This window comes from Pinus tabuliformis, chromosome 6, assembly GCF_031772625.1.
Source record: "Pinus tabuliformis cultivar Carrire ecotype Pingquan chromosome 6, CPIR1, whole genome shotgun sequence".
NCBI classification, from domain to species: Eukaryota; Viridiplantae; Streptophyta; class Pinopsida; order Pinales; family Pinaceae; genus Pinus; species Pinus tabuliformis.
The window spans coordinates 1,449,621,668-1,449,644,428 of record NC_142292.1 but is presented as its reverse complement, the minus strand read 5'-3'; the positions used below and the strand labels follow the sequence as shown (position 1 = coordinate 1,449,644,428).

At 34.6% G+C, this 22,761-nt stretch overlaps 1 pseudogene; it reads left to right on the top strand.

Annotated features, from left to right (window-relative positions):
• The first annotated feature begins 3,176 nt into the window (after positions 1 to 3,176).
• On the top strand, positions 3,177 to 4,244 carry LOC149264074 (coatomer subunit delta-1 pseudogene; annotated as a pseudogene).
• Positions 4,245 to 22,761: the final 18,517 nt, after the last annotated feature.

Genomic DNA, 22,761 nt, shown 5'->3' with positions numbered 1-22,761 from the left:
TGATTGAGATTATGTGTCGGGTTCGAACATCCATGAGGATTAAATAATAAATTACAACCTGATACAATCTAACATCGATCATCCACCAATACAAGAAGTTTTAGATTTCATTGGGTGAAAAGTTGATTGAGGTTTAATCCATGAATATTTACTCGATGCATCTAACTACCCATATCACTTTAATTAAATAGATGTTATTCAAGTGGTGCATCCCTATTGTGGGTGTAGGTTAGATGAAATCTATGGAATGAAAATTCTTCTTTGTTAGTTGATGGAAAAATTTATGGTGCACCCTGTAGGATAGAATGGGTGCCATTATTATGAATTGGCGAGGCGTGTTGTGCCACTAAGTATCCATGATTTGTAATGTTTCACAGTGGACATCACATGAAGTAGTATTTCCACGTGGCAAACCCTTTCTGATGTGGCAGATTTGTGGGGCCCAAAATTTAAATGGTCATATCTTTCAAACAAAAGGTTGGATTAAGGAAAATATTATATCATTGGACAAGTCTTGATGAGTTGAACACAATGTCCAAAGTAGGTTCCACACAATTTTGATGGGAATAGATTTTTTAACCTCATCTTCATAATGATACAATGGAGTTTGGGTTAATTGAAGATAAGACCTTTAGCAATGTTTGGGAAATCCATGTGAGTGGGAAGGAGTGTTACACTTCACATTTTTATTTTTTATGAACATGTCTCATTAAAAAAATATGACTTGTTGAGAATAAGGAATTTCAAATATTATAATTTAATACATATTACTACAAAAATCAATTTCATTTACCAAGAACACAAGTATGTATATAATTCAAAAAAATGAATATGGAATTGAGGAAGAGTGAGCCACTCTCCACCCAACCATAGGCAAGATTTTTTTGTAGTATTTCTCACACCTAGCCACCCCTCAGATAGATTCTTGGTGCCTTGAGAGAACTAAACTCAAACATTAATCACACAATTTTTAGACTATATTTGACATAAAAAATTAAGTCCAGTTTGCTTCAAATAAATGGAAATCTTAGTCTTCATCCTTTCCATTTTGACTGCGCTAAAAAATATTAGAAATATCATAGAGGTCTATAAATCACAGGGATTCCTTCTCTGATCTCTGTAATCCCTTGGCCTACCCCTCTTCAATTATCTATGTGCCACACACAAACAAGATCGTTTCATGTCCTAAAATCCATCTAGTCCAAAGAAAAAAAAATCAATAACATAAGTTGTCACTCATAGCTCTTAACCAATCAGAAGGATTGAACCTCTTTAGTTTCTTCCACCATCTCCCTTGCAAATTCAATTTTTTTAGTGTGAGGGAAAAGATGGTATGAGAAAGAAAATGGAATAATATGAAAAGATAAAGGAAGAATAACCTCTTGATTGATCTACCCTCTTGCTTTATAATATCACCTTGACCCTTAATATTCCCAACCTCTTATTAGAAGCTTCTCGAGAATATTAACCATCTCTTCAGAACAAAAAATTAAATCAAGGCAATTGTTCCTCTCAAGGCATCATAATTTGTTGGCTATCCCCCTTCCTTCAAATCTAAATTTAATTAATTTATTTTTATTAATAAAAATAAATATTACATCACTTCATAGAATTTTAACTGATAGCATCAATGTTGGTACCCCAACAATAAAAATTGTAAGTCACATCACAAAATTAGGAAAATATAAGGGGTGTCATAATCCCTCCCCATTTAAGGAACATCATCCTCAATGTTTTGTTATTTTTCAGAAAATAGGTAAGGATATGTCACTCTAATGGAATCCTCCAATTCCCAAGTGGCTTATTTTCATCCATAGTGCTTCCACTCTACCTTAACCTACACAATGGTTTGGTTCTGAAGTAGTTTTTTTCTCCTACCTAATATACATTATGGTTATAATTTCAAATATCCTTTGGGTTCCCCTTGGATTAAATCCCAATAAATAACAAAATTAAAATCATAAAAATTCATTCTAATAATATATACATGAAATGCATCATGATATTTAATATTTGGAGGTAAGGAAAGCCTATAAGGAATTGGATCAACACTTTCCAAATTCTGAAATGGTCCACAATAGCGAGGTGTTAATTTGATACAAGTTCCCATTCTTAAGGAAATTCTCTTTGGATTAATCCATGGATACACATGATCTCCAAATTTAAACTCATTGTGAACTATGTCATTACCTACATAGCTCTTATGATGATCTTTGGTTTCCTTAAGCTTTTGTTTGATCAATAAAATTTCTTGATCCATCTCTTGTAACATGTCAAGTCCGAGAATAACTGTATCCATTAGATGATCCCAACAAATGGGTGCATCACATTTTTGGCCATACATTGCATCAAAGGGACTCATCTTCAATGGTTTATAAATGCCATTATTATAAGCAAACTCTAATAATGGAAATAGTACTCCCATTTACTTGGCCTACTCCTTACATACATATAGAGCATGTCTTCCAAAATATATTTTGTCCTTTCTGTTTTTCCATCTATTTGAGGATGGTAAGCTCCAATAAATTATAGCTTTATCCTGATTCCTTCAAACAAAGTGTTGTGGTGGCTACATCAACCTTTAAAAATTTCACCATGCACATCTAAAATTTATGTGCCCCCCTTGCTTGTCAAAGTTTTAATGTTCATTCCTATTTCATGACATAGACAAACCCTTGAAATTTTCCTAATCATTGTTGAATGCATCATTGTTATGAAAGGAGGCTTTGTATGTCCAATCAGGTGCATTATCTTTCAATACTTCATGTCTATTTCTTAGACTTATCTAAAATATGGAACTCATACTTCTTTTTGAACATCAATTTCATTGCATATTTTTGAATTGTTAATCTAACCTTAAAGTACCATGGGCATTGTATTTTGAAATTAAGTTGGATATTCTCTTGCTACAAATTTAAAAAGCATGGAACAATCCATTTGAATGCCAAAACTAGCATTGGAATCAGGGTCAAAGACCAAAATGTAGAACTACTAAATATCACGTTCTCATGGACTTTGATATATTTCCTGCAATTCATCCAAGGGATTTAGAACTTGTAAGAAAATTATTCTTCAGAGAAATCTTCTGACATTGGAGTATCACTGGAATCCTTCAATGTACATGATAATTACATATTGGAAAATCTTATAAAGGGTGTTTTTTATATGAAAAAACCATGGAGCGATTCAAAGTCACCACCAAGTGGGTTGGTCAATTCTGTGAATAGTTTCTTTCCAAAGGACATGTTTGATATACAAAAGCCTACTTGCAACCCATCTACCAGAGGGCTATCTTTGCAAGAATTATAAGAGGACAAATAATCAATCATGCACACTTAGTTACCCTATTAAAACTTATTCTTATAAGTGCATATTTGAGGATGGAATATTTTATTTCGATAGCTAAGTTATTTCCTACAATTCTAGTTGTAGTAGAAGTGTCTACAAGGTAATTTACTGTCACCCTTCATCTCTTTGCATAGACAGATTTGGTTGTTTACATGGAGAAGGCTTACAAAAGGATCTTAGTTGTTCATGTAAAATTTCCACCTAGTGGTATATTGGTATTTGTTACAAGACAAAGAGAGGTGGAATTACTATGTAAGAAAGTATGGTGTGTCAAGAATAAAGATTGAAGGATTGTTTAGCAACTTTTCCTAAATTGGTTGGCAATGTAAAACAACATACATATGTAGAGATAGAAAATGGTTGTTATATATACCAACCAATGGAATCTTTATATTTGTTGCTTTTCTGGAATTCTTAAGGGTACTTTTCAAAATTGTGCCTAAATACTCAACTTCATTGGATGAAGAAGGGATTTGTAGTATGGCCTTTGAGTGAATCGTTTTATTTGATGAGGTCATCTCCCTTGACACAAAGGAATGTCACCATTGCAGAAGTCAAGCAATACTGTGAGATGGAGAGTCATGAAGAATGACTCCAAAAGCTAATAACGCAAAGCATGATAAATGAAACCAAGGATAATTATGAATCAAAAAGAAAGTGACATTGATAAAATAAATAGTGATAGGAACATGTTTGATAAAGGAGGCTTAATGTCATTACAATCATTTCTCAACAAGAATGGTAAGTGGATTTAGCGATATGAGTATATATGGTAGTGGAGGTGGCTTGAAAGTAACTTTAATTGTGGACCAATGGATTTAGATTTGTTTTTGAGTAAATCAAAAGGTTGTAGAATCACAACTACTACAACTCCTTATAAGGGTCTCGACATGTAATTGGTCAAGGCTCAAAAGGAACAAACCAATTTTCGGAACCTTCAAAAGGAAAAGAAGAAGTTATTGCTGAGGATGTGTAGCCACTTGTGGTCCAATCTAGAGGATCTTTTCCTATTGTAATATACCCCATTACATTAAGAAGTTCAATGTGGTTATCAAGCGTGATGGCGGATTATATAATTTAGAATTAAAAGTTACCATTAATCCTCAAATTCTATAAAAGGATGATAGATTCATATAGGTTTAAATTTTGACCAGAGAAGATAAAGGATTTCAATTCTAGACACATTGAAACATTAAGTAGGATTTGCTTTCAAAGGAGAATTTATTAGGATTCAAGGATCATGGCAAGCCTTTTCCTGCTAATCCAATTGTTGATGCAATAGGTGTGGATTTAGTGAAGTGGAAAAATCAAATTGTAGAGACAGACAGTTTGGTCCCGATAGGATTAATTGTTGAACATTAGTTTATGGTGGGGAAACATACGTTAATATTGAGTATGGAGAATCCAAGATATTTGACCTACAAATGTTGTAATTTTAATACCATTCCCTAACATACCAGACCCACCCATGGTGAACCATGTTATGAAGATTGAAAATATGATCAAAGGAAGTTTGTATTAGAGCGGAGCATTATTATTATAGAGAATTCATGAAGTTTGTTGTCCTAAATCAGATCCATCGAATTTTTTTCCAATAGATGTGAGATTTATGGTTTCTAGAACTTTCTGTGAAATCACAGTTGTTATTGTGTTACAACTAAATGGACGACCACCTAAAAAAAAATTAATAGAGGATAAAGACCAATGAACATGAGATGCAAGCTATGAATTGAGCAACTCCACAGTGTATGGAAGACCAGGAATGATTCGTCTTCCTTGCACCACATTAGAAGGAAAATGTAAAGATGCACTACAATACTAATAATCCCTTCACGACCGCATGCAATGAAAAACTATTGCACTATGTTACACCAACCATATCAATTATGTTGTGGTTCAATTTCAAAACAACGAGATAATAAACTAGCATAAATTTTTAAAAGGACAGATAAAATGCATTATTGTCAATTTGTTTAAATATTCCCTCGTTCATTGATATTTTGTGGTCCCTTGCAGAAACCTTGTTGATGAGGAGCGGAAAAAGCATCATATAATGTTTCTAGATTGTATCCTCATGTCACTTATAGACTTGAAACAAGTTCTCCTACTACTCACTTGGAATATAAATGAGCTTGAATTCTATTTTCTTTCAATCTTTGTAACCAAAATCTATCGTCAAGGTTAGCAAACGTATTGCAAGATCGAGGTCTAAATGATACTCGTTTGGGCCCTATTGGTAAAAAAATAAAGTGTTAAACCTTTGCAACTAGTATGGTGAAGTGTCCTAATGATTTTGAGCACTTGCATCGTCAAGCAATAGTTACATTCTATATATAATCGAAAATAGGTGGAAATTTCCCCTGATATAAAATTATCTTAGAATTCATCCAAAAGAGGAGTTCCATTATTTTACATTGGGCATTCTACAAGTTACTTATGCAATGGAGCTTCAACAAGATACTAGAAGGAACTTTGTTTGGAAGTTGTGTTTACTTCAACTTGAGAAAAATGCTTACATTAGAAGACTACTAAATATTATTTTAGTATCTATTTTGGAGCATATTGACATGGCACTGTTGTTAGAAATTGTAATTACTCACACGAGGAGTTGGCTAAAATTAGAGAGTCTGAGTGTTGAGTCAAGTCAAGTTCAGCGATAGACAAGTTTAGTGTCTGGTTGCATGTAAATTTATTTTAGGCGAGTCGCTAGTTGAAAAGGTTTAATTATCCTTCACTGGGTTCATTGTAAGAATCAATTTTTTGTGTGATCAATAGAAGAGCCACAACTCATGTGGTTTGTGTGAAATTTGTGTTTAAGCTCCTCTAACTTTCCAACAAATTGGTATCAGAGTGAGGTTACAAAGAGCCAGGAAGAGAGGATCAACAGAAATCCACGAGAAATAATAGAGAAACATTTTTTTCCTCTTGGTTGAGCTATAAAGCTATAACACACCTTATAGTGGTATTCAGTGGGTTATAATGCTCGTGAGCAAAGCAAAGAGTCACGTTACAGGTGACAGTCTTACCGTGCTTTAGCTTTAGCCTTACTGCGGATTAGCTATGTTGTTGGTGGTGTTATAGGACTAACACGGGCCTTCATTATCGTGGATAGCGTTAGAAGGCAACACACCATAAGTCGAAACACGTTAATAGAGAAAAGAACATAGCTTTAAAAAAGTGCAAGTTTTCATATAATGTGAAGGTTTTTTATTGAAACACGAAAAGATTTCAAGTCCAAAGTGCATGGGAAGGCGACCACGTACGGTCAACAATCACGTGAAGGTCTTAAGCAATCGTTTGAGAAATATTTTTAAAGGGTCACGGAAGGTTTGAATTTTTATAATTTATAAAGGTTTTGGAATTTTTTAAAAAGTGGATTCATTTTATAAAAGGGTTTCAAAATAAAAGTTTTTTTTAATCTATTAAAGTTTTCAATACGGGTTTTTGAAAAGATTTTGCAAAAGGTTTTTTTTAAGATTTTTTTTAAAATAAAATAAAACTTGGGATTTATTATGAAGAGAAATTTTATCGTCTTAAAAAAAGGGTTTTTGGCAAGAGAATTTATGGTGTTGTAAAGTCCATCAGTCTACAAAATTATTTGGTTTTTTGTCAAGCATGACAATGTTTTGGTTGAAGATTGTGCCTTACAGGGGCACATATTGAAAATCATATGGGTCCCAACGCACGATTAAATCATATTAAGAAAATAAATTGAAAAGAAGAGGCAAAGATCATTTCTGTGGTTAGTGAGGTTCAGGCTACAACCGAGGAACTGAGAAGTCTAATAGAAGACAAAGAAGAAATCGAGGGTGATTAGTGTAGCTTCGATTTGCTATCAACACCTATGTTTATAGCTAAATATTTTGATCATTGGGTTATCAAGATGTTAACTTTTCTTCGAGCTAAAGAGTTAATTGAGTATGAGTCCAATAACCGATATGACGAAGTATGTGGTGTTTTGGCATTGAATTTTATAAACAAACATTCGATGAGAAATTTGTGTAAGATAGAAAAAGTTTCTACTTCCAAGGTAGGGTGGAAAATATTGGAATAAGAATTTGGCACAAAGGAGAGTGACATGCAACAACAGGTTAGGTCACAAGGAAAGAAACCAATCACATATCTGAGAGTAGATGAGCAAGACTCTGAGAGGAAAATAGAGCTTTGGGAATCCCACTCAAAAGTGTATTATGGTTGTCAATACCATAAAATTGAAACCCACTGTATACAAGCATGCATACGACTGAAGAAGATGCAACAAAGATTGCAAAGGGAGATGATAAAGTTGCTATGTGTGAATCATAAAAAGAACATATAAATGCTCAAGGAATCCATTGTAACGTGGATGGTGTAGATGAACACCTATGGATGATGACTACAAAGTGAGATATGAATTGGTGAATCTAGCCACAATTGATGGATTTGGTGAAGTTGAAATTGTCAATAAAATTGACAATGAGCACTGATCCATGCTCAGATATCCCACCATAGTGTGGATGAACATTATGTTGATGATATGTGTGGTTTCTTTCTTGAAACAAGGATTGCTTGTGGAAATATGGTAACCACCATGTTTGATGAATATTTGAAGGTTGAATATGCCACTATAGAAGCAAGATATGAAATACATGGAACTGCTCATGAAGTAGTATGCCATATAGCATCAATTAATGAGCAATAACATGATAAAGTGATTAAAGAGTTTTTTATGAGAATATCCACTGACCATATAATAGTGGAAGATAGTTCCAGGGAAGTTGAAAAGAAGGCAAAGAAGGAAGAGGTAGAGCAAGAAGCTCTCACTGAAGAGCATAATAAATATGTTTTTAACATTTTTATTTAATGTGAAGGTGTTCAAAATAGCATGGGCAAAAAACTTGAAAACAAGGTTGTTAATAAATTTGATGCAAACTTGAATCTTATTGAAGAATGGATTCAAAAACCAATAGAAAAAACTAAAGTGATTCTTAAAGCAGCAGCTAGAATAAAATAATTGAATGAAATGGTGAATAATGATCTTGAGTGTGCAAATTACAGGAAAAAATTAGTAGTACTTAATTATGAAAATGAAAAGAATGATATGGGTGTTTCTCGAAACAAATATGAATGCATTGAAACCATTTTTTAGCAATGGAGTTAAAAATAGATAAGATTATGCTATAAATAAATATGGCAAAAGAAAGTGAGGAATATGAAGTGCAAGAAGAAGAGAAAAGAAGATAATTGGAAGATGCAATGTTGTGGAATCAGTCCATGGTTGAATGAATATTTGAAGAGGAATGTGTAGGAGACAAGATCAGATTATGTTTCAGCACAAATTCAAGAAAACTCAAAGAAATTATATAAGCAACAAGTAAAGAAATATGAATCCTGCAACAATAACCCACAACAGAGAATGAAGCGATTTAGAGGATTTAGAATTTGTTAGAAGAGAAAAATAAAATGAAAATTTTTGAAAGTATTTAGTCATTGTAAGCCTAGTTGAGACATAGACTAGCAGGCATATTTCAGTGATAATTGAGTCATGTTGAGTCATATGGTCATAATTAAGGGAGAGTGTTAGAAATTGTGATTACTCCCGTATGAGGAGTTGGATAAAATTAGAGAGTTATTTAACTTAGTGATGATTCAAGTTGAGTTAAGTGATAGAAGAGTTTAGTGTGTGGTTGCATATCAAGTTATTTTAGGAAATATATTAGTCGAAAAGTTTTAATTACCCTTCACCGGGATCATTGTAAGAATCAAGTTCTTGTTTGATCAATAGAAGAGTCGCAACTCATGTGTATTGTGTGAAATATGTGTTTAAGCTTTTGTACCTTTCTAGCAATTATTAATTTTTTTTAGAAATTTATATTATGGTTGAAAGAATTCAATGAAAAGTTCTATGTTGCATCAACAGACTTGTACGAAAGGAGGGTATTTCAAAGATTCATGGCCATCATTAGTTTGATCAATCAAGTAGTTGGGAGTGCATTGAGTTTCTTGTTGTTAGTAGAGGAAATCCTTCACTATATGGGATAGTCAGTTCAAACATATAATGCACTACATTAGGACCTTATGAGAAGACAATCAAAGGTAAAGGTTATAGAAATAACATCTATAATTACTATTGATGCAAAAAACTGGGTTGCAAGGCCTTTAGAACTCTAGGAAGTAATTGATTCAGAAGTGAGAATGAAAATAAAGAAAGTGAAAGGGAGGAAAAAAGGAAAAGAAAAGATTGATCCGTTGAGTATGACAACACTTTTAAAAGTCTCATAGGGTTGGAAAAATCTAATTTTATTTTTAAATTACATTCTTCTCATATATAAACATGCAATCAGTGTTGACCTTCAATGGATGGATAAAGTAGTAGAGGTCATGGGCCTTGCATAGGAAGTAATTACTTGGTACATGGTGGCCTTCTCTATCAATATTACATCGACTTTTCCTTATATAGTTGAATTTTTTTTTGAAAGAAACAATAAAGAATGGAACAAGAAGCTATCTAAAAAATCTTCTTGCCTTCTGGTTGTAGTATGTGGTCATTCTAGTTAGGTAAGAAGAAGAATAATCTCTGAAATTGTGACAACCCTCCATATGGCCTCAAATTTTGTGAATAAATATTAGAAGAATGCTTAATTTCCTAATAAGGAGAGATGTTTCAAGGTTTTACTACCACCTTCCAGGTGAGAAAGTTCCCAAGTATGAAGACAATAATAAAGGGAAGGCTTTGATAACAGTGCACATTGTCTAAATACTAACTATTTCAAGAGAGGATCTTAGGAATCTTTTTAATCATTGAAAGGCCCTTTTTCCTTTATTTTTTCATCTCATTGGTGATGAAAAGGAATTTGAGAAATGAGCCTCAGAATCCCTATTTAATCTATCATGAGAGACTACATTATCAGTAGAGTTGATGAGTATTGACACGATCTGAAGAAGGAAGTGCATCCTTGGCCTCTGAACTACCATTTATCTATGACATCTACATATTTGGAGTAGCTATGAGGTAGAACATATATCCATCCCTTTGAGAGAATTGTCAATGGAAGATTTAATACTTAAACCAAAACTGAGACACATGGTTAGGAATTCCTTAGAAAAATTCGTTATAATAAATAAATGACTGACATGGAAGAAGCACTTGAAGCCTCATCAGATTAATCATAAATAGGCCTCAACCTAAAGAAAAATTCCATTTTAAAAATGAATTTTGGGCTACATATACTTTGGCCTTACTTAATTTAAGGACACACTAAGGTTGCAATCTATTCTTATGAGTTACATCCTACCCTAGGAAAAAATCAAGTGAAAATTTTGAAATCCTTGACATTATGAAAAGAACATAGTTGGAATAAGTGTTTCCAAAAAAGAATCATTTTCAAGAAATGGGTATCTCTCCCAAAACTCACAAGAGTCATCAACCTTAAATTACATCCAACAACAAGCTTATGTGTCTCGTTTAATACTTCAAATAGATAGTATTTTGGACAACATTAAATATCTTACACCAATAATGAATAATACATCCAACAAAAAAATCATTCAAGCATAACCAAAGTACTTGAACTTTCATGCATGAATAATGTAGTTGGTTTCATGGGATGGGAGAAATAATACAGCTAGGGAACTAATCCATTAGATTTATTTTTTCATATTGTAAACATGATTTTATCATAATTATCAAAATGGAAGAATAAGAAAAGTCACTATGAACACGATAGGTCATGAGGAAATTGAATAGTCATGGGGAAGGTGAAGATTCCCCTCCCATTTGTATAAATATATGATCGTGCCTCTAAAGGGAATGGATTTTAGCACTTAAGACATTGCTAGCACATAGGTGACTCTTAGCACTCTTGCTCTAATTATTTTGATGGTTTAACTATAGTGAGTCTAGCGAGGGTTAGTTAGGGGCTAGTATGAGCAACCTACATTCCACTATTAGAGTTTAAAGGGTTTGTGGTACATGTACATGAGATTATAACATTATCAAGGAGAAGCTCATCTCCCTTGACAACATTACCATGCACTTTCATGATGGTTATAATAACTATTTGGTGCATTTATTTTGTGTGCATGTCTGTTTTCACATGATTTGTATGTTGATGAATTAATTTTTGGCTTATAACTTGTATTCTTCCTTGTCAATATTTTGCTTTTCATTCCATGCGTCATTACTTGTCAAATACTTTACAATTAGTTTCTAATGCTCTTTTACTCTTGTATGCCTTTGATTGTTTTATTTAACTAACTCCTCTTGAGATACAATTGGTCTTATTGTTGTTTTGTTATATTATTGTGTTGTGTATTTCAAGTTTTTCATTTTTGAGATTATCCATATTCACACTCAATTTTCACACTTTCTATCACATTCACTTATATTCACCCAAAACCTAAGAGGAAAACAAATAGAGATGTTGGTAGTTGCACCCACATATGAGATGGAAATCCTGTCATAAATTGAGGTCTAATTAGGACTTCATACCATGGATATCCCCTAACCTTTGGTGGTGCATTTCACCCCATCAACATAAATATTTCTAGAATATTTAAGTAAATTTATCATCTCTATTAGACACACTTACCTTTCGCATGCTATGCAACTTGAAGATTTATTTCATAAAGATCTTAGCAATATCAATTTCATTGTCAATGAACTTCACTAGAATAAAATGAGTTGCTTTGCTTAAATTGTCTGCCACAACCATGATAGAAACATGGTGTTTACTTATATTTGGTAGTATGATGATAAAAACCATGGTTATAGTCTCCCATTTCCACTCTAGAATTGGAATACGTTGCAACAAACCTATTGGATGCCTATGTTTAGTCTTGACTTTCTGACATTACAAGAATCTAGAAATGTAATCATTGATCTCTATCTTCATTCCTGATAAATAATAATGCGTCCTTACTGTTGCTATCATTTCCTCATATCCCAAGTGTCTACAATATTGTTCTTTATGCAATTCATCCATGCTCAACTTCCTTAATTCCTTGGAGTTTGAAAAATGCAATATTTTTTTATATATCACTAGTCCATCCTCTATTAGTTGATATCCCACACAACCCAAGCCTTATTTTTCTTTCTTTAGGAATTCATTAATTTTTTGAGAGCGTTCACCATGCTCTAATCCACATTTTATCATAGATTTCAACCTAGTTTTAGTGAAACTAAATTTTTCTTTGCAAACTTTGACTTAGAGAATCGACAAGATTTTTGTCCTATCCTTTGATGTGCCTGATTTCAAATTCAAATTCACTGATTAATTCTAGCCACTTATATTTCCTAGTGATGCTTGTCACATAAATACTTTACTCCACTATGATCTGACATCAAAATAAATCTACTCCCAAGTAGATAATGTCACCACATTTTGTGTGCATGAACATTTTCTTCCAACTTTGAATCATGTGCTACATAATTCTTCTCATGCTCATTCATTTTCTAGGACTCACAACATATCACATATGCATTTTTCATGACAACTCACTGTGTCATTCATTGCAAGCATCAATACATACTAAGGGTTCTTTGTTTGAGTCTGTAATTTTGGACACATGTTCATTGGTAATTAATTACTTTAGATGTTGAAAAATTTCTTCACGTTACTTGGACGGAGCAAGATTCACCCCATTTCTTTGCAATGAATTAATCGGATGATCAATTTGAGAGAATCGTTTTATAAATCTTTGGCAGTAAGTAGAAAGTCCCGTGAATGATCTAAATTTTGCGACATTTCTTAGGGCATTCTAATATTTGATGAAATTTATCTTATTAGGATCCACAAAAACTCCTTCCTCTGAAATTATATGTCCTAAATAATGGATTTATTTTTGGTAGAAATCACACTTGCTAAATTTGGCATATATTTCATGTCCTTTTAATATTGTTTGAAAATTCTCCCCGTGCTCTTCTTTTTTCTTTGAATAAATAATGGTACCATCCATGAAAACAAAAACAATTTTTTCATAACACTTACTAGATATTCTATTAATCAAACCCATGAATGCAACTGGTGCATTAGTTAACCAAGAAGGCACCACCACAAAATCATAATTCCCATATCTAGTCTAGAAATTTATTTTATGAATTTCTTCATATTTGATTCAAACTTGGTGATACCTAGATCTTAAGTCTATTGTGGGAAACATTGTAGTTTCTCTCAACTTGTTAAATAGACCATCGATACTATATAGAGGATACTTTTTCTTAATGGTTACCGTGTTTAGTTGTTTGTAATCTATACACAACCTCAGAGTGTTATCCTTATTCTTCACAACTAAATATGGTGCTCCCTAAGGAGATATAGTAGGTTTGACATACTATTTTCCCAACATTTACTTCAACCGCCGCTAAATAACTATATCAATTCATGATTATTCATTGTGTGAGGTACTTTGGGCACTGATACATACCGTGACATAAGATATATGAAGAAATATATATCTCTTTTAGGTGGAAAACCTAGTATTTCTTGTGGAAATGTAACTTGAAACTATTCCAAAATTTATTCAAGAATATATGACCATAGGAATTTGATATTCCCGGATGCTCCTAAAATCATGCATCAAATAGACCATGTTGGCATTTCTACTTTAACTTTTTTGGTAGGTTCCAAAAGATGATACTTGGACCATAATGAGTGCAAATTTCGTTGATCATTTTGTAAAACATTTAGATATTGGGTCATGATATTTTAGGAATATGATCAAAGGAAGTTGGGCTTCCTAAATGCATATTTAAATAGGTTATGTTCGAATTTCTACTATAAGTTTTCTTTTGGGAGGTCCTAGAAGTTAAAAGTTGGACCATAGTGAGGGGATGATCATCTAGTTAAACTTTTAGAACTTGGAATGATATAATTTAGGAGATATTCTGTAAGGAATATTCTATATTAATTTACATGTAATGTTCTTGAAGAATTGCCTAAATGGTTTAATTATTCATTGCATACACACTGTTTGATGAAATGCCCCAATTAAAATGCTATTTTGCAGATGGAGATAGTATTGTTGTATGTGAATTGTTGTACAATAGTGATGTTGTAGTTGATCTATATCTATTTGCATGCAAAGAATTTGAAGAAATGTGTTAAGTGTGTTTTATTACAATTTTAATACGAACTATTTGATGAAATTCCTTAAACATAAAAATCAAAAGTTGCATGATAGAATAGTATATTCAATATTTTATGTTACACATGGAATCAAAGAAATGTTTCTTATTTGATTTCATCGAAAACATTTGAAAAAAATGTACAAGAAAAATACTACTTAATTGGTTGTATACAAAATACTTGACGAAAGGTTTACATGTAATGTGTTCGACAAAATATATGAGAAATGAAAGTCAATTTTGTGAAAGTGTGGTTACGATAAATTTAGTTGGGGTATGTGACAAAATGGTATTAGATCATGGTTCAACATTGGACCTAAATGGGCTCAAGAGCGAATGAAATGGGAGCTTTGATATTGTGTGACAAAGTGGTATCAAAATTAAGGTTCAACACTAAACCTAGATGGGCTTAAGTATAGGAAAGAATTTCAGTTTCAAATTAATATCTATGCATGCATGTGTACTTAGGTAAAATTATTTTGGTGTATATATCAATACACTAATGTAACTTGAAGATTGACTTGAGTTTGATGTGACAAGATAAACATGCAGGATGTTGACTGTTTACCTCGAGTAGCCCAATAGAATTCCAAAATTTTATGGCTGAGTGATGCATCCATAACTATGAGTTGGAATATCTTAATTTATCTCTTTCTAGTTTTAATATTTTTGTTTAATGTTTTTAGAAGGTGTCATATGTTGATGAATAATAGCATAGGCATGATAAAAATGCAAGACATGAAATAGTTCAAAGATGCATGTTTATTGAATAGATATTGAATAATGATTTGTTAGATGCATTAAGATATGTTAGGTGAATACAATAATTGATCCAGGTGGATGTTGGTGGCCACCCACCTATCCCATTTGGACCCCCACAATTGTCTCTTTCAGTTTTTCAGTTTCCTTAATTATAGCGCAGTTTACTATTTTTAGCAGTTTCTCGGGTCGTAAACTTCTGGAGCCGTTTTGAGGCCCTAAACGATGTTTTTTGGGAAATCTACCTCCATGATTTTTTATATAAAAAATCGTCTTTTCCGTCATATTCCTCGGAGAGATCTTTCCAACGGGCTGTCATGCGCGTCAAACGAAGATCGTATGCCAATGTTACGACCCCGGGAAGTTGATGTACCAATTTACCCAAACGGGGCCCATAGTTTGGCGTTTCATCTTCTAGGGTTAGGTTTTGGAATGTTAAGGGTTTTCCATTGTTTCTCAATAATAAATAGGCCTTCGAGCCTCATTGTAAAGATAGTTCGAAACAGTTCGGAGGCATGTAGCCGACACATCTCTTCTCAGAGATAAGCTACCATCGCCCTAGCTGGGTTATTTCTATTTGGATGCATGTTTCAGTATTCTCCATTAATGAAATGAAGTATTATTTCCGCTGCATCTCTGTTTTTATGGTTATCGCATCTCTGTATTTATGGTTATCTCTGTAATCTATTGCGTTCCTGCTTAAATCCGGATCAGTGGTATCAGAGCGGTCTGCTTTTTCTCTGTTTTTCTTTGCATGTCCCCAACGAGGTCGGGATATAAAGAGTTAGGGCTTGAATTGGCCGAACCTTTGCAAGACCAGCCTCGCAAATCTCGACAACCTCCCATGGCGAATGAGAAGAAAGACGAGGGAGCAGGAGATCCTATCAGAATCTTGCTCGAAGAAGCCCTCGAGTAGCAAAGGAACGTGATGATGGATAGCTTTGCATAGATCCTTCAACGACTACCCAGATGCGACGCATCGGCTTCCAATAGCTACTCTGGAAACGCCACACCATTTAAGGTACAAGTTAATTTTGAAATCCCCATCTTCGAGGGTCAAATAGATGCAGATGCCGTAGATAAATGGTTAAATCTACTAGATGGGTATTTTTTTGTTCATGAATTTTCAAGTCAGGAAAAGATTGTTTTCACTCTTCTCAAAGAAGCCCCCCACGTCAAGGACTAGTGGGAAACATACTGCGAGCAGAAGGATGAAAGTAGAGGCTCACTGTTTTCAGCCGCCCCCACTTGGAATGACTTCCGGGATGCCATCAAGGAGCAGTACTACCCTGTCAAAAGCTACGAGGACAAATACATCAAATGGACCACACTGCGGCAGGGACGAGACCAAGATGTACGAGAGTTCACAAATATTTTTCATACCCTTCGCACACAGTTGGGTATCAAAGATTCTGAGCTGCATCTGGTACTCAAATACCGTGGCGGCCTACACAGATACATCCAGGAAGAGATGGAGTTCTTGAACATCTCCTCACTCGGCACAGCATACTGATACACTGTCAAAATCAAGAAAAAGTTCAAACAGAAGAAGCGAGACTTTGGATCTGCAGATCTGAAGCCCAAAGGACAAAGCCAAGGCGGGGTGACCCAACACAACCCCTCTAAGCTGCAAGAAAAGAACAACACCACGAAGCCGAAGAAGGACACAAGAAAGTGGTGTGAGTTCCACAAGAGTCCCACTCATAACACAAGTGAGTGTCGAACCAAGCAGTCGCTGGTGGCCGAGTTGAAGGCTTCCGAATCAGATGCATGTTCTGACTCTGAGCCGGAACCCAGCAAGGGGGATGGCAAAGGGAAGCAAATCATTGATGCGGATCCTAGTGCCACTGTTGCCACTGCCAAGATCCAGAAGAATGAGCCCGAAGAGCCAGAGGAGGGGAACGTCTTTTCCACTCATAGATGTGGGTGAAGGGTTCGCCGCTGCAATTCATTGTCGATAGTGGCAGCCAAAAGGACCTCGTTTCTGTAGAGTTCGTGAAGCGGTTGGGCCTACCAACTACGCCACACCCCCAACCGTATAGTATCAGGTGGCTTCACGAAGGACGAGATCTCAAAGTTCACCAGCAGTGCCGCCTTCCCTACAACATCAAGCCCTTTAGAGATGAGGTACTGTGTGATGTTACACCTCTAGATGTTTGTGATGTACTATTAGGCCAGCCATACTTGTGGAGGCGACATGCTGTGTATGAGTCAAGGCCTCGTGCTGTCATTATTTCTTTGGATAATTCATTATACAGGATACCAGAGGTAGCTCCACCTACCACCACCTCTTTGATCACTGCTAAGAAAGGCAGCAAGCTCATCTCACAGACTAGGAAATTTATTTTCTGTCTGGTTTGCTCCCAAAGTAAGGGGAAGATCGTTGCTACATCCATGACCCCCGCAAAGGGTTCCTCCATGCAGTAGCAGCAACATAGGGATACAGTCATGACAGAACACAGGAACAACTTCTCCTTACCCAGAGGGGTACCACACAAGTTTCAGGTGGGCGAAAAAGTTTGGTTACATCTCTAGAGAGAACGCCTTACCAGAACCCATCAGAAACTCAGACCGCTTCGACATGGTCCACACTAGTAACAACGCTGTGGGCAACAATTCTTTGAAGCACAACATTCCTCCATTCCTTTGCTTGCACCAATTGTTCAATGTGGACCATCGCTGGCCATGCTTCCCACCATTTCTGGACACATCAGAGATTGCAGAACAACTCACTGGAGACCCAGCTCAGCAGAAGCTTGCTCATCTCAAGGAGGAACTCAACGCAATGGGGACCATTGCTTCCTAAAAGGGGAGGAATGATCCAGGTGGATGTTGGTGGCCACCCACCTATCCCATTTGGACCCCCACAACTGTCTCTTTCAGTTTTTCAGTTTCCTTAATTATAGCGCAGTTTACTATTTTTAGTAGTTTTTCGGGTCCTAAACTTCCAGAGCCGTTTTGAGGCCCTAAACAACGTTTTTTGGGAAATCTACCTCCGACTTTTTCGTCGTAATCCTCGGAGAGATATTTCCAATGGGCTATCATGCGCATCAAACGGAGATCGTATGCCAAAGTTACGACCCTGGGAAGTTGATGTACCTATTTACCCAAACGGGGCCCATAGTTTGGTGTTTCATCTTCTAGGGTTAGGTTTTGGAATGTTAAGGGTTTTCCATTGTTTCTAAATAATAAATAGGCCTTCGAGCCTCATTGTAAAGACAGTTTGAAACAGTTCAGAGGCATGTCGCCGACACATCTCTTCTCAGAGATAAGCTACCATCACCCTAGCTGGGTTATTTATATTTGTAAGCATATTTCAGTATTCTCCATTAATGAAATGAAGTATTATTTCCGCTGCATCTCTGTTTTTATGGTTATCGCATCTCTGTATTTATGGTTATCTCTGTAATCTATTGCGTTCCTGCTTGAATCCGGATCAATAATGTATGTGCATATATAATGAATCAAAGAGGTATGTTGTCATAACATGATTCAGATGGCTAATAGTGTTTAACCGTGAACTTTTAACTAGGAACAAGTTAACAATATGATTAGGAAACTAATGAAGGTGTTGTATGTAGTATTATGGATCTGAGGCTATAGAAGCTATGATGTTGATGGGAGAATGGTACAAGTGGAACCTATACACATTGAAATGCACATTGTGACAATGTTTTGAGTGCACTTCTCCTTGAGTTTCCTTATGGAAGGCTGGAGCCTTGGAGGAGGAAGCATAGGGACTATTATTTGTGTGTGGGGTATGGAGAGTACCTAGATCCCTGAAGGCATATGAAACTCCTATAAGCCACAATGCTTTGAGATATCCTTGGCCAACCCAAGATGGATGCCTTGGAAGGATAGGGCTACATATTGAGGGAAGTTTGGTGACCATAGAAGGGTGTGCACTACCTTTGGTCAAGTGGACTGATCGAAGGATGTGAGACTGTTGGTTAGAGGCTATCAGGGTTAGTAACTTGACCTTATTTTTGTTTGATATTGGTTATGTACCATAATTAGCACTTCATAAGCCAATGTATTTATTGATTCATGGCTCAGCCTAAGAATGACCCACTATTGAACAAATATAGGAGTAGTAGACCTTATGGTTAAGAGAAATAATCGGTTTGCTTCTAGTTAGTGGTTTTCTATAGATAAGTTTTCTAAGAATCATTTATTATGAATATTTAAAAGTATGCAAACTTTCCTAGTGTCCAGGTACCGAACAGCCAAACCAAAATCCACACTACTGATTCTAGAGTCCCAACAATTACTGACCAATTATGTTCCACCGAGTTCATAACCGTAACTCCATGGAACATAGCTATTAAAAGGGCCAACAAACCCTCATATCACCAAGATCCCAAAGCTAGTATAGGGGCTCACATAAAATATCGATGTATCCATATGATATAATTAACTTACCGCACCCCATCTAGTTCGAGAATCCATCTCTAGGTCTCACTAGCCATCTATCATCAACACTGAATTTCCTCTTCATCCAACCATAACTAGCTAAATGAATGAAATAATAATTAATCCACATAACAAGAACCTACAATCTATTTTATATGCATGGCTCCAATAGGCCATGTGGCACTTCACTTTAGCCATGTGGGCACTAGAGGGCACTAATAACTAAGAAGCCAACTATTTCCTTTTTATCACTATAGTTGCAAGTGAAACATATTTAGACTAGTTGTAGGTAGGAACCTTTGAGGGTTTCGAGATGTGCTAGTTGGGTGTTGATCAGGGGGACATGAGTTTGTGCTTGGATATGAAATTTGTTAGGGTTGGTGATGTGGATTGGGATTATATTGCTTATTGAACAACTATTGCCTAGAGTTTCTACCCTAGATTGGGGGTGACCGGTGGCTGTGATTATGAGCCACACGGTTTATGGCTAGGAGGAATGTGGAGAGCCTATAGCGAGACAACTCTGTTAATATAGATAATTATTTTATTCTATGATATCTTGTCTATGTATTTTTATTCAAATTTATGTATTTTGGTTATAGACCATAATTTAGTCATTTCTCATGATATTTGAGTATGATGTGATGAATTTACTTGTATTATGTGCATACAAACCATAACCATGGTTCAGTACTTTTGATTTTAAATTTATGTTTTCAATTAATGTGAATTTGTTATGTTGATGTTGTTGAATTTGACTATTTATAGATGTAATTGATATTATTTATTTATGATGTTGTGAATATTTATTTACTAATATTTTGATTTCCACATATGGAATTTTCTGCTGCATTTCAAAATAAACTTAATTTCTAGGTAATAAGAGAATTATGGTATACTTGAACATAATCACTTCCACAGTTAATTTTATAGTATTTAAGTAGTGTTGGTTGAGTGGTGTTTCTTAGCTCGGGGTCAGGGAAATTATAAGTGGTATAAGCATTTTTTTAATTCCTAATCAAGTGCATGATATGAGTATATGCTTGTGAGATTACATGAAGGACTGATCAAGTTCTACAACAATTGTATTGATATAATGTGTGTTGGTATAGTTGATATGCACATGAGTGCTAGTGGGAGCTACCCCATAGCCATTGCAAGGAAGAAATTTTGGTTCTGATCCTACTAAGAATCTGAGAAAATTTATTTCTATCTAATAAAATTATAATGTTATTCATGTGACGAAATTCCTAATGAGATTGGAAGCCTACCTTGCAAAGTTGCATTAGAGGGAATATGTGGATAAAGGACCAATCAATAAGGAATTGTTTGGGCCAATAAGAACTAGATAGACAATGATGTCGCTGCTATGAAAATGAATTAAGAATGCAGTTTCTCTTAACTAAAAATTTTGCTTGGACGATATATTTTATTTATGAAAATAATATGAATGCGTGAATCTTAAGAAAATATAAACTATTACTTCCTATTTGTTAGGTAGTACAATAACGTAACCTAATGGATTCAATGTCACATGGAGTGTTCATCTGCCAAGTTTGTAAGAGTGATCTCTTGTTGTTAACTACAACATGAAAGAAAGTAGTGTTCTTATGCTTATGCTTATGTGACTTGTCATGTGAAAGATTGAAAACAAGAAAGGCTAAAAAATAAATTTAAAAATAAATATGTACGAACAACATGAAATATTTTCAAATATGGAACATGCATGACAAGATGTATATGTACATGTTTGGGTACATTATTGAAGTCATTTTTTGAATTGTAAATTAGATACACAGTGCAATTTCCCTTTATGAATATTCATTGAAACTTGTGTGTATGCAGACGAAATGATAGAGTTGTGACTAATATGTGAGGTTGATATAATTTTAGGGGCTACTTAATGGTTCAACATCAAGTATGCTAAGAATCCAGCTAAGATCCTTGAAAATAGATTAGCTGAGAATGCATGTGATGGTAGCTAAGTGGGTAGGGAAAGTGGTGAGAAATGGTCAAAAATGTAACGGAATTAGGGAAGAATTACTTTCACCTAAATTTGATATATTTTATTTTTCGAATGTATGCATGTATTGCATGGATTCCCAAGGACTGTTATGGTTAAGGCATAAAATTTTCAAAAAAAAAATAATTAGCAAAATATCAACAATGTGTGCCTGCATTGAGATTCCATGTTAAACAATGATTAAATGAATGAATAATACACTCATGAGATAAAATATCTTCGATAATGCATTGAGAAAATGCATGAAAATATGGGATGTATGAAGCAAATGTAGGGACTACAATTGTGTCAATGAGTCCATGATTGTTGGCGTGATAGTTTCTAATCTTGAGACAAGTGATTGTATCATACAATTTTGAGTTTGTTGGTAAGGAGAATGTAATTGAAGAATCTATTTTTTCCTTGTTAATGTGAAAATTATATTCAATTGTTGAAACATGAAAGTAATTTTGTGATTAAAACCGAGTGGGTTATGACAAAGGCAAGAAGCCTTTAGTGTGTAAATATTTGTAGAACCTTTGTGATGCATCCATGAGTTAATATGGCATGATTTGGTCATGAAATTCATATTATGAATCATGATGGCACATGTGCTTGGTGCATTAAGTGTGTGCATTCTTGTATGAGAAAACCAATTCCATGATTGAATGTCATGAAAGGAAGTGGGTTCTAATAACTTTGACGAATTTTTGAGTAGTGGAATGAGTGGCATCAATTCCTCATCCTGCAAAAAAAAGTTTAATCTAGTAACTCATGAATGTATACATATTTACATTTATTTTTGACACTGTGGTTGTTGGAATAAATGTTTGAATGCATTATGGAATGATTGTGATGAAAAAAGAATGTAATGACAACTTCATTTAAAAATATTTTTTAATAAATTGAAAGTGATTGAATTATTGTGTGTATAATAATTATGAGATCACTTCATGAGATGTTCTAAATATTGTAATGAAAATATTTTATTATGAACAGTTACCACTATTTGGTTCATTGGAATTATAGATTGTAGATGAAATTCCCTTGGTTATGATAATGAAGGACGAGTACTACCATATGTATGAGTCAAACATAATGAGAAGAATTTCATATTTATGAAATATGATCCCTA